The sequence below is a fragment of the Ailuropoda melanoleuca genome, chromosome 3 (assembly GCF_002007445.2).
Source record: "Ailuropoda melanoleuca isolate Jingjing chromosome 3, ASM200744v2, whole genome shotgun sequence".
NCBI lineage: Eukaryota > Metazoa > Chordata > Mammalia > Carnivora > Ursidae > Ailuropoda > Ailuropoda melanoleuca.
In genome coordinates, this window is record NC_048220.1 from 57,826,965 (window position 1) to 57,845,074 (window position 18,110).

Here is an 18,110-nt window from a genome sequence, read left to right on the forward strand (position 1 = left end):
GCATGGTGCACTGGGTGTTATACGCAACTAATGAAGCATCGAACTTTGCATTGGAATCCGGGGATGTACTTATGGTGACTAACATAATATAATAATAAAAATAAAATAAAAATAAAATAAAATAAAATAAAATAAAATAAAATAAAATAAAATAAAAAATTGTATGCCCCTAATAACGGAGTTTCAAAATACATGAAGATTTTAACCTGATGCAATTGTAAGGAGAGATTAGAATATCTCTTTATCAATAATATATAGAATAAATAGACAAATCAGTAAATGCATAGAAGACTTGGACACTATAAATCAACCTGATCTCATTGATAGTATACAACATTCTTTCAATAACAGCAGACTATACATTTCTTTCAAGTGTATATCAGGCATGTACCAGGATTCTACAAGGTATTATATTTTAGGCCATAAAATAATTTTCAGTAAATATAGAAGGATCCAACTCATGCAAAATATTCTCTCTGACCATAGTAGAAATAGGTTAGAAATCAATAGCAAAAGGAGAGATGGATACATAGATCAATGGAACAGGATAGAGAATCCAGAAATAAACCCAAAGTTATATGGTTAGTTAACTACAACAAATGAGGCAAGAATATATGATGGAGAAAAGACAGTCTTTTCAATAAAAGGTATTGGGAAAACTGGACAGCTACGTGAGAAGGAAGAAAAGAAGGAAAGAAGGAAAGTAGGAAGGAAGGAAAGGAAGGGAGGAAGGAAGGAAGAAAAGGAAGGAAGGAAAGAAAGGAAGGAAGAAAGGAAGAAAAGAAAAGAGAAAGAAGGAAACTGGATCACTTCCTTATAAAATATGAATGAATTCATTCAAAATTAATTGATGACCTAAATGTCAGACCTGAAAACATAAAATTCCTCAAAGAAAGTATGGGCAGTAATCTCTTGGACATTGCCCTTAGCAACATATTTATGGATATTTATCTCCTCAGTGAAGGGAAACAATAGCAAAAACAAATTCTTGGGTCTACATCAAAATTAAAAGCTTTTTCACAGCAAAAGAAAGAATCAACAAAATGAAAAGGTAACCTACTGAATGGGCAGAGAGATTTGAAAATGATATATCTGATAGGGGGTTAATACCCAAAATAGATGAAGAACTTATACAACATGACACCAAAACCCCCAAATGATCTGATTAAAAATGGGCGGATGATCTGAATAGACATTTTTCCAAAGAAGACATACAGATGCTCAGCATCACTAATCATCAGAAAAACGCAAACCCAAACCACAATGAGATACTGCCTCATACCGGGCAGAATGGCTACTATCAAAAAGACCAGAAATAAGTTTTTGTGAGAATGTAGAGGAAAGGGAACCCTTGTGCACTGTTGGTGGTAATGTAAATTGGTGCATCCACTGCGGAAAACAGTATGGAGACTCCTCCAAAAATTAAAAACAAAACCACCATATGATCCAGTAATTCCACTAGTGGGTGTTTACCCAAAGAAAACAAAAATACTAATTTAAAATGATATATGTACCACTATGTATTATGACATTATTTACAATAATGTATCTATCTTGCTTGTACTTTTACTGTTCTATCTCAGAAATTATTGCCTAATCCAAGGTCATGAATATCCATTCCTCTGTTTTCTTCTATGAATTTTATAGTTTTAGCTCTTACACTCAGGTGTTTGATCTATATTGAATTAATATTGTGTATGGTATGAAGTAGAGATCCCACTTAATTCTTCTGTATGTGGCTATTTAGTTGTCTCAGCATCATTTGTAGAAAAGAGTATACTTTCTCCATTGAATTGTTTTGACAGTCTTGTTGAGACTATGCTATTGATTTTTAAAAACTTTTTGCATATTAAGGTACTTCTCCTTTTGTCTTCAATGCATATTGAAACCTTTTCCCTTCATTTTGATTCATAATGTTTTTTATGAATAGAATTATAAACATGTATGTTAACTAAATATATTAGTATTTTCCTCAGTGATTTGTTCTGCTACTATTGGGCAAATATTCACTTATGTGTCCCCCAGTAGTAGTTCATGAAAATAATACAGATAGCTATCAACTTTTTATTATTTTATATGGTACTTTGCATGTATTTTCTTGGTATATTCTCAGAACTACAAACGCTATGAGGCAAATACTATCAATCATTCTATTTTAAAATGGACAATGAAACTCAAGGCTTGAATAATTTGCACAAGGCACACAGCAGCTAGTACATAGTAAAATCTAAGTTGGAGTTTAAATGCAGGTCTACCTGAATCCATAGGACAAGTTCCAAAATAACTGAAATTGCTTAAACTGGAGCCTCATCAGCATAACTTTTCTAATCTATGATGTTCACTTTTATTTAAGGATCAGAATCTTCTGATTAAGTGAAAATATTGTATTTTAGTACAGAATATGCTATTTCGATTTTTAAAAACACGCTAAATAAATTAATTCCCATGTAATATGTTGGATAAGAAAAATAAAATTCACTGTTGTGTGTAAATTATCAATAAATGATTTAAAAATAGAATGCTAAGTCAGTAAAATGTAAATTTGTCAGAATATATAAAATAGAGTTGAGGTTTCCAAATAGACAGTTCAAGTTGTAAATTAGTAAGGCCCAGGATGCCACTGTTTTGCTTCGAAGAGAAATCTTATGGGCTGTGTGGAAAAAACCATGAAGTAACCAAACAAATGTAAAATATTCAGTGTGACGTAGCTTACCATCAATAAACTACTGAAGGAATTTTTTGTTTGGTTGGTTTTTGGTTTTGGGGGGTTTTTTGGTAGAATTTATTCCTTCTGTCCTTTGTGTCCTTCTGTACCGCCCCTTCAAATAAGCTTCCAATCCCTGTTACACTTTGTATTTCAGTCAACAAGCAAAGTCTTTACAGCAGCCAAACGTAAAGATCTGGCCTTACAAATAACGATACAGTTTGTTTTCATCTTCCTTCCCTTTTCAGTTTGCCATTTAATCAGTTAGTAATCTGCCAAGGGCAGAGAATCTTGAAGGAGATTATTATTACCATATTTTTTTGAATCAAGCGTGTCCAAGATATTTTAGGTGACTTTATACGATGATGAGTATTGTCAGGGTGACTTACATAGGGCCTGCTCATGCTGAACGATACTCCTCTGGCTGTCCTTAAGGAGCGAATCTGTAGTTCAAATTGTAAATTATCAAGGTCCAGGACGCCTTTGTTTTACTTCAAGAGAAACGCTATGGGCTGTGTAGAAAGTTGCTCTGCTTCAGAACAGTCTTCCTTAATCAAAAGATTGTAAGCATTACACAGAGCACAAATGCAATTATATCAAAATCTCAACTTCACAGGCAGTCAGTACACTGTAAGACATTCTGTGTATGCTCAAATAATTTTCAATTGCGTATCAGGGCACAGAGGAAGGGACGTGTTTTTACATAGCCCATTCAAACTTGAATTTCCCGTGGTGTTCACCCATGCGCCAAAAATGTGGATTTGCACTTCATGAGAACATTCTGATACGTAAATGAAATGTATAAACAAAGAAAGAACTGATTCCTGATCTATTTAATAGTAAATCAATCCTGTTCCATAGTTTAGTGTAATAGGCTTAATCGACAACCAATTAAAATGCTGATAATAACAGAAGCATAATTCAAGCTATGCTTGTACTCGAACATTACGAGCAGGACACTGGAATTCCTTCCGTTGGTAGGTTACAATACAGGCTGTGTTTAAAACTCCACTTATTGGGGTGCCTGAGTGGCTCACTTGCTTAGCATCTGACTCTTGATTTTGGCTCAGGTCACAATCTCAAGGTCTGGAGATCAAGCCCTGTGTAGGGCTCTGCACTGGCTCTGCACTGGGGGGTGTGGGGGGAGCCTTCTTAAGATTCTCTTTCTCCCTCTCCCTCTCCTTCTGCCTTCCTCTTTCTCTCTCTCTCTGAATGAATGAATGAATGAATTAAATAAATAAATAAATAAATAAATAAATAAATAAATAAATAAATAAAACTACACTGATCTACTACTATGCTGCATAGAAACCAGGATTTTTAAAAAGTGGGAACCCTGGCTGGCATTCTAGGTACTGCAGAGCTCTCATCCTTGAATGACCTTCTCTCTTCCTATCAGTTGGAGGTGGCAGTTACCGGCCTAGAGAAAAGCCATGGAATAATTGTTACCTAGGAGTCATAGATTGTTTACTTCTTACCCTTAGCATGGATATTTTCACACTGGTGTAGGCAAAGAGGAATGAGGGGAGACAGTGCATTTTTTTCACAGAATGTGTAGTAATGCAAATTAAGATCAGATTTTGCTTTTTACCAATTACAGTAAATAGGTATTTCCCTTTAATGTTTAGATCTCAAACTCTTTGAACTCTTTCAGTTTACCTTTGGGGAATTAATGCACTACCGCTAATGGTAACTATTAGACCAAGCTACGTGTCAATTTTTGATATGACCTAACATTTCACGGATGCAGATATTTAAATGATGATGCATTGCTCTTCTGAACATTCTGCTATCTGAAGATTAATTTGAAATAGTAACAATATGTAATGAGATAAAATCACAATAAAGGAGTGCAGAAGATCAATGCCTTCTATTTTGAAAATTAAGGTTTTCAACTCTGCACTGACATTTATTTTCCATTTCTCTGATGCCCCAGCTATTTGTTTAATAAAAGGAGACCTTTCCAGTGACAAGGACATTATCTCTTTCATTTCTATAATTCTGTGAGCACTATCAATCAGGAGGTTTGCTTTCAAGGCGTGTTAATATAAATTGGGTTTTTCCTTTTAGTCGTAGACTTTCAAGATTCAAAGCCTGAATGTACATGGGCTGTAAGGCTAATACTAAGAGTAATCGCAATGTGACTTGGAAGCTAAAAGAAATAAAATGACCTGCAGAGTTTGGAATGATGTGCCCCAAAGAACGAACTTTTATAGAACAAAACACACTGTTTTGCATTTAGAAGTCAATTGCCTACATATGAACCAGGAAGATAGTAAACTTCTGCAAGGTAGCTTCACAGGACAAAACCAGAGCAATTAGAGGAGAGTTAAGGGCGTCCATTCTGCACAATGTCAGGAAACTTTTCCGTAAGTCCTCTAACAGGGAAACGAGTTGCCCTGCGAAAGACCTAGTGCTTTCTGCCACTGCAGGTGTTGAAGCAGATGAACAAATCCGATCACACGGGGATTCCTGCAGTGGGCGGAACGCTGGGCGGATCAGGTCCTTTGAACTCTGATTCAAATCTAACTCTTGAGGTCAAAATGCTTAAGGACATCAGGTGGATAAAGCGATCTACTCACAAGGAGGATCTGAATTAGTGAAAGACACGTCAACAACTAATTACAGCGTGAATACGTAGAAAAGTGTGCTAAGTAGAGAAAATGGTGGCGCAAATAAAATATTAAGAGGGAACTGAGAAAAAAGTGACTTGTTTCAGGGAGCAGGACAATGTAGGGTTGCCTGGAGGAAATGTTTTCGATTCATGATGCTGGCAGGGGGGATAGTTCAGGTGGGAGGGATCCAGTGTGGGGGATTTCTCCTGAGAGAAGCGATTGCGCAAAGAATTAGAGTAGAACTGCGTGAATGTTTGGAAAGAGAGGATAGATAATCTGGAGACTAGAATTATCATCATCTTTGTGATGGATTTGCATTTACTTTAGCTGCCAAGACCTGCCTTTTGGTGCCTTAAACAGATAGTTAGAGCATTGTAAAAATATCCTATATAAATCATAAACTCTGCAGTCATTACATTGATTTCGTCTTTGTACTTTAAAGTAACATTGGATAGTGATAAAGTTACAAAGTCAGGAAGCTTCTTCCCTCACAAAGAAAAAAAAAAGAAATGATGTTTTAAGTCACATACTTAGTTTGAGTTTGCTCGCAAGATCCGTTGGGTCCGTGCTTCAGTTAAAGTGACTATCAAATGCATGTGGCCGTTTGTGTTTATTCCATGCTTCAGTTATTCTCTTTAGAATTTTTTCTGGGTAACTGGTGTCTGGACTTTCCACTTCTTCAACAACGGGGTATCCCAGATAATCAAAATATATACATAGATAACATGAGATAGCGATATGGATGGCTATGGCCCTCCCAAACTGTTGTCCAGAATTTTTCCTCGACAGCAGTAGGAGCGTCCAACATCTGAAAACAGATGGCAGGAACTGAGTGTGAACTGCAGATGGGTCAGTCCAGTCCAGCTCTTTCAGGGAACGAGGGCTTGAAGACTGCTCTCTCAGAGAAAGTGGGCCAAGCAGATAAGAACTACCCAGAATACAGTCAAGCCCACCTGCTGACTTGGGGCATTTTCTTATTTGGAAGAAAAGCAAAAGTTCCAATTGGCTGATTTTGCTACCTGTTCACCTACCTGAAGTCTTCTGTTTCTGGAAGCTATTGATAGTGTGTCTTTGTCTTTGTCCCCAGTTTTTCTGTGCCATGTCTGGGTGTAGGTGTTCTATTTTTATTTTGGCATTTATCTTGTTGTGGCATCTTTGTAGAGCTTGAATCTGTGACATGGACACTTACCAGCTATTATTTCTAAAAAACTATTTCTGCCCCATTTGCTATTTATCCTTCTGAGATGGTAATGTCTATATCTCGTCGATCTTTTACTCCTCTCTCCCCATGCACCCCAATCCCCAGTAACTTCCTCCCTTTTTCTCTTAGGTTTCACTCTGCTTTTTGTTGTTGTTGTTGCTTTTCAGACCTATTTTCCTAATTATCTCTTCAATGTGTCTCAACTTTTTATAAACTCATGTGTTGAGCTCTTAATTTTAGTTATTACACTTTCTCAGTTTTAGAATTTCCATTTAAATCCTTTTTTTGTAGTTTCCAATTCTTTGGTAAGATTCTCTTAGAGACTAACTTCTTAAACATACTACTCACATAAAATCTGTATCTGGTAACTCTGATATTCAGATCTATTGATCTGTTTCTCTTTTCTGTTTTACTATCTTGATTTTTTGTTTGTCTGTCTGTTTGGTCTTTTTGGTTCTGTCAGCTGGTATGCTGGGTAATTTTAGATGAGGGGAGGTGAAACTGGAAAGGTAAGCTGGAGCTGGTCCCTGAGAACTTTGCAAATGATGTTAAATAATTTGAACTTAATTTTCATAGCAATAGATAGGTGTTGAAGGGCTTAAGTAGGCGATCATTTTCACATTTACACTTGAGAAACATTACTCTATCTTCAGTGTGGGGAAAATGCATTAGAAAGCAAGAAGATGGGAGATGCAGAAAACGAATGGTAAGGTTTGCAGGAATTTGGGCAAGAGAGGATGGTCACAGAGGGTAAGGCTTATGCTACTGAAGATAGAAACAGATGTATATATTGAAGAGATGTTTATGGGGTACGATCAACAGGGTGACTGCTGCCTTTCTGGTTTTAGAAATAGAGTGGAGAGGAAATGGTGTCATTTACTCCATTAGTTAAAACTGGGAGCAGTTCCGATTTAGGAGAAAGAAAACGTATTGAAGACAAATCATCGGTGACCCCAACAAGGAACGTTCCATTGGAGTAGTTGAGGGAGAAAGCACATTGCTGTGAGTTGAGGTGTGGACGGGGTGAAGAGGTAGAGAGTGAGCATGGATAATTCATGAAGTCTGGCTCTGATGGGAATGAGGAAGATTGGTAGATAGAATGTATGTGACATTAGGGAGAATTATATATTTTTAAGGCAAGAAGATAGGACCATGATTAAATGCCATTAGGAAGAAATAACCAGAGTGGGAGAGGTTGAAGATACAAGAGAGAAAACGCTTAATTAATAGGGACTATCTCTGAGAAGACTGGGGGGACATGGGATCTAGAGCTCAGGGGGCAATGTCAGCCATAGACTCTTCAAGATAAAGGACACCTTTTTTTCCTAATAGAAGGGAAAAAAGAATATATGGGGGTGCTGGTGGTCAAGGACTAGCTTTGGTGGTAGGAGGTAGGACAGTGAGAGAGTTCTTTCTAGGAGTGGCTTCTATTTTCAGCATGAATTAGGGAGGCTTGAATATCTGCTACAGGGGGTTCAAGAAACAAAACTTTTAAGAAATATGGTAGAGCTGCCACACAGCAGTGGAAATCCAGCTACAATAGGAGTCAGATACAATAGCTATACAGTGGCTCCATTTGCAGGGTGCTCTGAGTTTTTCCTAGCAGTCCCAGCAATTTAGAGCAAGTATGGAAGAAGTGGGGCAGTTAGATTTTCCTGAAAAAGGATTTTGGGCTGGTGGGTTACTCTGAGGACAACAGGACAAAGACAGTGAGAATGTTGGCAAGCTGATGGACAGCGGAGAAGAAGGTGGAAAAAAAAAACAAACAGGAGCAAACAGGTAGAAGGAAGAGAGGAAGTCTGGATTGGAGGTGCCAGGTCATTTTGATAAACCAGTAGTCCATAAATCCAAGTATTCTAGTTTGGGTGACTGAGACTATGATGATTTTTAACTTACATATAAGACAACCAGTTTGCTTAAGAGAGTCTTGGTCTATACCACTTTGCTGGAATAATTATTAAGGCACCCCATTTCATTTTCAAAGTGTTTTGGTTTAGCTAATAAATGATATGGCCTTGGTACCTATGTAGAGATGGCATGGACCAGGCTTGGTATATGGAATATAATGAGTTCAATTTTGGACATGTTAAGTTCAAGTAGTTTATGGGAAATTCAAGTTGAAAGGTCAAGTGAACTTAACATAGATGCAGATACAACTGAAATTCAGTCATAAAACATAAAACAGTACTAAATGACTTAGAATTTATTATCTTAAGAATCATTTACTAATTTGCAGATGATACATTAAACTTCTAGAAAATACGTGCATTAAATACTTGAGAGCCCTTTATAACTATAACATGTATGGCATTCTTTGGTAAAATGAAAAATACTAATCACCTGAGGAATAGTTTTAACATTCACCAAATGTTAATGGGAAAACATGTTAACGGCCTGGTGAAGTTGAATCATACCTCAACACACCACAAGGTGGCAGCACAACTACAGTCTGACGTAATTAACAAGGGAAAAGATCCCTTTCAGCTATTTCTGCAGTTAGAATATTTGGTAGTTTATACCCATTGTACATGTATGTATGAATGGAGGCTTTTTTCATTTAAAAACAATTGCTTGTTTTATTATTATTGCCAACTTGAAAAAGTGAAAATTAAAAAGTTTAATTTTTTAACGTACATTATTTGAAAACATTTAGATAGACTAAAACACATGATATCTAATACACATTTATGGCATTCTTAATGTAGCCATTAGCGTACAGGCTATATATATATATATATAAAACACCATCATTAGAAATGTTTGATACATTTGCATTGATTGGTATATCGTAGTTAGATAATTTTATTTGGATTATCTTTTTAATACATTTAACTAGTGAAGAGAGATTCAGTGACTTCATTTATTGACTTTCAGAAGGAGAGTGTTCAGAAGTCTGATGTTGAAATTCTTGTTTGCCCTATTCTAGTAGCAGTAACTTAAGTGTAGGGTAGGGTTATCTAATTTAGCCAATTAAAAAAAAAAAACAAAACAGGACACCCAGCTAACTGTGGACTTCAGACGAACAACACATAATCTCATTAGCATAAGTATGTACCATGAAATATTTGAGACATACTTATACTTAACATTATTCAATTATCCTTTGGATGTTATATGGCAGCTGTAGTATGGAGGGCGGAGGGAAGGAGAAGTACTGGGGGGGAAAGCAAGTTGCTAGGAAAACCAGAGAAATCCAGGATTCTGGGCTCCAAATCTGCTCTAAGGTTTAGAGGTCTTCAAGATCAAGGAACTAGGAAAAGAATTATAAATGGACCTGAACTAGGCTGCATTCTGCGGCGAACTCATTTGTATGCTAAGCTAAACAACATGGGCTAAGGTTAATCAAGTACTCTGGTGAATTACCATCTACACCACACATGGATTACTGATTTTTAAACAACAAAATGCAACAACATATATTTAAAGCTAGCTCAGTGTTGGACAAAATTGAATAAATAACTACAATTCAGGCATTTTGGGGGTCTTACCCAGGTTCAGAGTTATCATTATGAAAATCTGTCATTAGAGTATCAAGGCTCGGAAATGCCATTTTAATTTCATTTAATTCAACAAACATGTCTGGCACCTTCTATATGCAGGGGACTTACTAAGACTCTGAGATATAAAGATTAATAACACACTGATGTTATCCAACTCAGTGGACATTTATAGTGGATAAAATACAAGTAAAGATAACGCACAAACAATGGAAAACCCAATTTTAATCATTTTTTTCCTGGGTTTCCGTTCATGGTCAACTATTTTCCCCTTTGTTCTTTCCTGGGTGATCTCCTTCCCTCTTCCATGTGATTTTCAACTTCCATTTTAATACTGAAGACTTCCAAATCTCTATTTTCGGCCACAACTTCTTCCCTGTGCTGAAGATATATACATTCAACTCACATGGGTTCTTGGCTATTCCACCGGTCCTTCCTAAATTAGATTCGCCATATTCTCCCAGAAATTTTTATTCTTCCTTCATTCTTAATCTTAGTCTGTCACATCTTTATGTTATCATCTGCCCCTGAAACAATCCCACTATCCTTGACTTCTCTCTTCCATCCAATACATGCATCCTTATTAGATCATGCCTACACGGTTTCAGGGCCTCTCTCAACTCATTTCCAGCCTGTAGTCTTGCTTTCCTTAAATTTAGAGATTTATTGAAATTATTGACTAATTCTATTTACATTATTCATTTTATACCAATTATTATTTCAACCTGGGAAGATTTTATGCATTTAACAACACTGAAAGCTCAGAAGACTAAAAAGGAAACACGCTGAGTCAGGGAACAGCCTGAGTTTGGGAAGTGTTCAGACATCTGGAATATAGGCACTTGGAATAAAAGGCCAGGAGACCCTAAAAGCCCTGTGTTCTGCCCTGTACTGGGCCCTGATAACAGGAGTAAGCATTGGTAAGCCACCTACTGAATTTCTGGCATCTAGATCTCCCAGCTAGGTGAATAATGCAGACCAAAGATCCTTGTCCTCTAGGCCTCAGGGAAGAAGGGGAAGGAAATCTCTAAATCTGGGTTATAAGTCCTGGCAATTTAAAAAGTGGTGAGCACATCTTCATATAAGAACAGATCAGTATCTTCCAGGAGTACCAAACTATGGTGGCATAATCAAAGGAACATAATCAATGAGAACAACTAATAAAATATGGTTATCATTATGTTCTATGTAAATTAAACATAAAATGGGAAGGAATTTACACAAATGACTCTGATTAGCGTTCCTCATATAAAGGCAAAGCAAATCTTCATTTTTTCCCCCCGTAGTTTTCCAGAATCTATAATCGACATCAATGTCTACATTTTTCTGTAAGCAACTGTAGTGAAGTACATATTTTAAAATATGTTGACTTTGACCCATATTTTCAACATGGTGCCTAGTTCCTACACTTACCCTATGCATATTTCATCTTCTTCCCTCAGCCCCTTCACTTAGAGGAGTCCTTGGACCAAATATGCGGATTCCTGTTGCTCCCTAGAGCAAACTGGACCTGGACATTTAGGGTGGCCCAAAGCCTCAGAAGGTAGAGCGTAAGATGGTCTAGGAGCTCTGCCTGTCCAGGGGCAGCAACCCAAGCATGGCGATGAAGGGCCGAGAGGACTTGAGAGCAGGTTTTGGCGAAGTAAACAGAAGTGCTCAAAGGGATGGGCTTTGGAGGCCCCTCCAGGTGGGGGAGGGGAAACTTGGTCCCAGCACAGCTCTGGGGAGAGGGTGAAAGGACAGGTTGATCAGGTTCCACGAAAAGGAGCCAATCATTAACAGGACCCAAGATCCTTCACATCTCTAGAAATGGGCCTTGAGGGAGTCCTCTAGCCTCACATATGGAGTGGGGTAACGGAGAGATTGAAGACCATGGAGGACTAAATCAGCTTAATTACACCCTTTGGTGTAAGGATAGGAAGGCCCCCGAATGTTTGAAATTCTTTTCACAGAAAACAAAACATTTACTTTGGAGACATAAAAGGGCTGAAATGTAAATGCATGAGCAAGCGAAGCTCATTCACACTGAAGTGTAAGCAGTCAGTCAAGAATCAATAAAGCAGAGAAGTATCAGCTCCTCTGGGGTTGGGGGGGGAGCAGGAGTCTCACTTTATGAAAGAGAGGCAAGGTGGACAGTTTGGTTACAGGCCAAGAAAAGAGACTCGGGAGATTAGGAAGCCTAACTTCACCTACGTGGCAAATTTTACTAGAGATTCCCAATGTGCATCCATCTGTCTTCCCGGCTAGCTTGCGAGCTCCTTGCACCACCCACTCTGCTGCACTTTGCGTGGGGCCAGCGCGGAATCAGTGTGTGTTCAGTCTGGATTGTAGATGCCAACTGGCAGACCGCAATGTGTGCAAATGAATTTTTGCTTGTCCTGTCCATCCAAGCAGACAGATTATTGGAACCCTCGCCCTCCTGGAGGTCTGCAATGTCAGGGCTGCCCCCCCCCCCCATCTGTGCCCACACAACCAGAAACCAAAGTTCTTATCCACTCCACTAGATAGTAAACAAGGAAAATGATTTTAAAGATGCATGCTCAAAATTCTCTTAATACAAAAACTGTGAGGCTAGAACTTTCTGCATGTTTCTGTTACCTCTGCTGTTCCATGTTCCTCAGGACCCTGCAGCGTTTTAGATTCATTCTCAGTCAATTTTGATGTTCTGAATTTTTTAGAATGAATTTTCATGGTATAAAGTGAGGGTCCCAGCACATAGCACTAGCACAGCACCTGGCAAATAGCAAGTATTTAATAAATGTTTGCTGAATGAAGAAATAAGTGCATGAATGATCAAATGAGGTGATCATTTGATAAGATGATAAGAGAGTCAGAATGAGAAAAATTCACACAGTATAGGTGGAAACTGATCCAAGATATTATCCACGAAACTTTAAGATAAGTTTAGGGAAATCCAGATTTACCATAAAAATAATTTGTTATTTAACCTAATTGGATTTTATTTAATACAGTAAATGTAACTGGAGTATCGTAAATGGAATTTAGTGACAAATCAAGTGATTTGTGTTCTCTCTGGGTTAAGATAGGTTGGACAAGAGGGGAAATTTCTGTTGCCCTTACAGGTCTGAGAACCAATCCCAGAACTGTATGTGGTCAGTGTTCTGTGACTTTCATTTTGCGAGTTTGTTTTTATTTTGCCTTGTTTTGCAAATAGCCTCCTGGCCTTCTAGCCATCCACATCTCCCCTCCCCCCGCCACTGCCCCCCAATCTCAGGTGTCACTCTCTCACCCCCCTGTTAAACTATAAAACAATGAATAGAAGCTCGAAATAGTCCAGCACCATTTGCTTCTTGAGACAAATCCTGGCTGGATCTGAATGTGGCCAAGAACTCTTCACTACCAGCAGCCCCCAGAGGGTCCCCATCGCTGGGAGAAGCCATCAGGTGGACCTATTCTCTATATCACCGAGAACCCAGTAGCAGCAGCCCGTTTCGGAGAGTGTAGTGGGTTCTCTCTCACAAAGTTGTTCTTGACTACTATCAGTAAGCCATCTGAAACCATGGATGACACATTTCCAACCCAAGTCTGAAGCTCTGACTTCTACGCCCTTGAAATACAAGTATGGGATTCATTCTAAATCACGAGGATGGTCACACGAAATCGGTAACGGAATGGTTTGTTTCTTGTGCATAACAACTTACTGGAAATAAGAATTAAGATATTATGCTTTCTTTTACATGATTGATAGTGTTTCCAGTCACCACCTCTGATCAACTCAGGCTATAATTTTGTGGCATTAATGAAAAAAACACTTAATGAGAGGCTCTCCTTCTTTCCCCATGTAGGTCTCACTGCTATACAGAAAACCAAAGTCCCCTAACCAGGACGCTTCCATTCCACACCAGCAGGCCTAACTCGATTTGTGGATGACACCCCTAGAGCTCACTCAGCGAGTAACCCATTAATCAATTTTTTTTCTTACCGAGGCATTTTACCTTCCAATGTGAATTTCAGAACTTGTCTTGATTAATGCTGATGTGCTCAACACTGCTGCCATTAAGTCATAGATCTTGCAAAAAGCTACTTGGAATAATAATTCACATACTTCCTGGAGAAAAGTTTTTCAAAATTCTCAGTGCAATATTCTGATGGATTAATCTATGATATCCTGATGCTTCTTTCAAACAGTGGTTTTCCTTCTAATAGTTCTTTTCTAGGATTTTTTTTCTATCATGTCAATTTAATGAAAGCAGTGTTCCTGCTTCAAAGCTGCATATGAACAACAGGTATTGAAGAAGTTGTTCTCCATCCTAATTAGTAGTGTTTGACGCCAATACCTCTAGCACTCCCAAACAAATTTTACTACTATCCTTTTACATTTAATGGAAAAAATATCTAGAGAGGATGTAATACATGCTAGTATCTGTGTGCTAGCCTTTTAAGCTAGTAATTATTTACCCATTTAACTCAGCAACACTGAACTTTACAGAAACATATTTCCATATGAGAAACAGAGATTCAAGATTCAAAGTCTCCCCATCCTTTCTTGAACTAGGTCATGACATCTCTGTAAAAAAAACACATTCTCTATTAGAAGTGAGTCACAGTTATTAAACTATATCCTCATGGAGGCAGAAAGTTGATGGTAAATTACCCAGGAAAGAGTAAACTGATTTTAAATGCAGCCACGGGGAATTTAATCAACAGTTAAGTGGTGCCTTGATTTTTAAATTATATAAAAGTCACTTGCTGTATTTTCTACTGTGAGCACCTACCCCAACGTCTGGCATTCAGTTAGTGTTGAATGTCAACAGACAGAAGTCTCAGAAGTTTTTGGAGAGAGGGAGGCTGGTGAGAAAGCCTTCTTCAACTCAACCACTAGGTGGCACACAGGGACCGTACTTAACAACTGAACCTTCACAGAGCCCACCTTTCATGGTGTAAAGAAAGAGCTGCATTATTAATTTATGCCATCACGCCCACTCTACACCTAATATTTGTTTAACCAGCTGTTTCCTCTAATTCTCCTTAAACATTATTGATTAAAATCCTAAGTATACTCAGGTTTCATCCCTCCCCATTTTCCTCCAACAATATTTTGTCACCTTTAAATAACAGACTAAGTACATTAAAATAACACAGACCAAGTACCATGGTTACTAATAATGAATCCAGAATGTTAGAAAATTAACTAGAGGCAACAGAAGACTCTGATGTAAAAGTTATTTCCAAATTTGCTTTGCGTTTTGTTGGCGTTTTAACTGGTGGAATACCATTATCTTAAAAAAGTGATCTGGAAAATAAAACATGCATGGGAAAGAAGCAAAAGGAAATGAAAAGAAAACCAGCACTAGTGTTTTCTGGAAAAGGGAGTTATTTCCTGAAAAAGGATTCACGTTCATTTTTCCAGAAACAGTTCTACCTTAAGATTTAAAGATTTCTTCAACTCTTCAGAAACTACCAGTATTCAGCGACCAAGGTGTTAAAAGGCAGACTTTGGTAAACCATCTAGTCATAAAGTATCTTTCTGCATATTCTGCCAAACGTATTTATCCTGGATGTGTTACTTGCTCCCGAAGGAAGAGGAAGTGAAACCACCAGGGATATCATGAGCTGATTTTTCTTTGTGAGTCTCTTCAGTACTTCTAAATTACAGCGTCAGTCATTCCTCCGAGAGACAGGGCCCCCTGACAATAAATCAATGGCTCACTTTATAAGAACAAGATGGTCTTCTCTGTTTTGTTTCTCATGGAAAGCTCAGACCCCCAAGACACTTCTGGAACACCGGCCTCTGGGCACATTCTCCCTGGGGACCAGCCATCGTTTGAGGTTGTTGGTTTCTTTCTCATTTAATGAAGTTTAAGGAGAATTACTTCTGCTTATCTAGTTTTCCCATTTTAAAAGTTGTTTCCAATTTTTGTGAAGAGGTTACCAAAAATGTAACATCATTCTCTCAGCTTAAACAATTGAATTATCGAGAACAGATAGCCCCCAAATGAGTAAAGACTAGTAAATGCTCAATCGACCTCTGGCATACATTCTAGTTTACTGAATGGAATTGAAAACTTCTTTAATAGTAGAAATAAATGGAACTGAAGTTAAATACTGATGTGAGGATTATCACACTAAAGTTATCCAGAGAGAACTACTCTAATACATTTTTGATAGAACAATGTTCCCATTTCATGATTCCATTGAAATATTGAAGTCACGGAAGTGTGTATAAAATTACTGCAATTTAGTACCCTGAAATAATCAAATAGAATGATTACCAGAAACTACATTTGTAATGAATAAATATTACATTTCACTTACAAATTAGTTCACAGGCTTTATTTCTTAAGAACCATTAGCTTCCAAGATGCCAGCCAGTATGTTTGATTTTATGACATCACATTGGAACATGTACAGGAACACTTTCCACCCTAAAAATCCCCAAATGTACTGGCCACTCAGTGTGTTTTTCCAGTGATAAATGAAAATAAAATAACATATTTTCAAAATAATAAACCATCTCATTTTGAACACCACAGTCAAATTCAGTGGAAGAAAACAACTTCATTTAAGCCCCAAAGTGTTCAGATTTGCTTAGAGTGGTGAACAGTCTCAATACGTAAATCCTTTAAGTAACTTTTAATAATAATCTTAACAACTCTGACTTTAAAATATTTTTAGTACCTTAAAATTAATTATCAACATCATTCAATGTATGAAACGCGTCATAACTCTCTGATCTTAATTTCACAATTAACTGGAACAGCGGGGACCAAAATTGGTAACATCTCAAAGATTATCAATCTAACAGGTATTACCTATGATTACAGTCACTTTCTTTTCCACCCAAACCTATATACTCCCTAAAACAAAACTCTTAAATCTGGAATGGACATCCCCATTCCTCAGCATATCCTTCAACCTATACTATCTTTTTTTTCATCTCAGGTGCCATAAAAATGCTTGTTGAAACCCAGATGGAAAAGCCACCACTTGGAAACCACGCGCCTACCGGATTTATAGTAGCAGGAGCAAAAGCCAGGATACTAGAGTTAATCCTTACCCCAACCTAGACTGAGCTTTTTTATTGCAATTCAGTATTTTATCTGACAATATGACTCTTTTTTAAAAAAGTTGAATGTCATGTTAAACTCAAAAGAAAATAAGAAAATTTGTTTTAATGTATATATACATCATAATATGTATGCTCTCTGAAATCTTCAAGGCACCAAGGTTTGAGAGGAAGAGTGAAAAATTTATGGAAGTTTTTACCTTGTCCTGAAATCCAGAAGTTCAGATGCTCTCAAGTCCTGCTGAGGTTGGAGCCTGGAGATCAAGTGAAGCTAGCGCTCTTTCTCCTCACCTTAAGTTTGTCTCTGGGCAAGTGTGTGTGTGTGTTTGTGTGTGTGTGTGTTTGAGTGTGTGTGTGTGCGCGCGCGCAGAATGTCTCTTTGTGGCGCTGGATGGCAGAGGTCCTGGTCCTGGGAAGAAGGAGGCACTTTCTCACCAAGAGCAGAAGAAAAGCAAAGCGTCACCAGGAAAGTTCTCCTCCCAGATCCCCTAATTACAGCCTAACGTGCACTTCATGCAAACTTCAGGGAGGAAGGGAGGGGCAGCTCTGTGCCCAGATCTTGTGAAACAGCAGCTTCTTAGATGACTTTCCACTCTGCTCAGACCCCGAGTATCCTGCTCAGGGGTTCAGGGAAAGCAGCAGCTACAGCCACAAGCCCCCACCCACGCCACACCTCCTGCACCCTCACCCCAGAGAGGCTGGGGCAAGGGGTCGGGAGAATCATCTAGGGGGCAGCGGGGTGAGGCAGAAACGCCAGGACAGTACATTTTCGCTTTGCTTTTTAGCCTCTGTTAAAAGGAAAATCCAAAGGTAGAAGATGTCCTAGCTTTTCCGTCTCCCTTTTCCCAGTAGATCCAGGGTGACTAGGTAGAGAGGCAATTATGACAACAGCAGAGGAGGTTTCCTAAACTGGAGATGCCCTTCCACCCAAATGGCAAGAAGTGTATTTTCTGGTTTACTGAACTCAATGTCGATATTGGGTTTGAATCTCCGTTAGCAAACAACTGCTATTGTATCCCTGGATGACAGAGCTCAAAGAACCTGGATTTATTTATAGAGTGAGGAA

At 38.2% G+C, this 18,110-nt stretch overlaps 1 protein-coding gene across 1 annotated transcript in view; it reads right to left on the minus strand.

Annotated features, from left to right (window-relative positions):
• Positions 1-17,618, minus strand: part of HAPLN1 (hyaluronan and proteoglycan link protein 1) — a 72,576-nt gene extending 54,958 nt beyond the window's left edge. Inside the window, exon 1 of the mRNA XM_002927710.4 lies at positions 17,245-17,618. The gene's annotated coding sequence lies outside the window, so the exon portion shown is untranslated. The remainder of the gene's footprint in view (positions 1-17,244) is intronic.
• Positions 17,619-18,110: the final 492 nt, after the last annotated feature.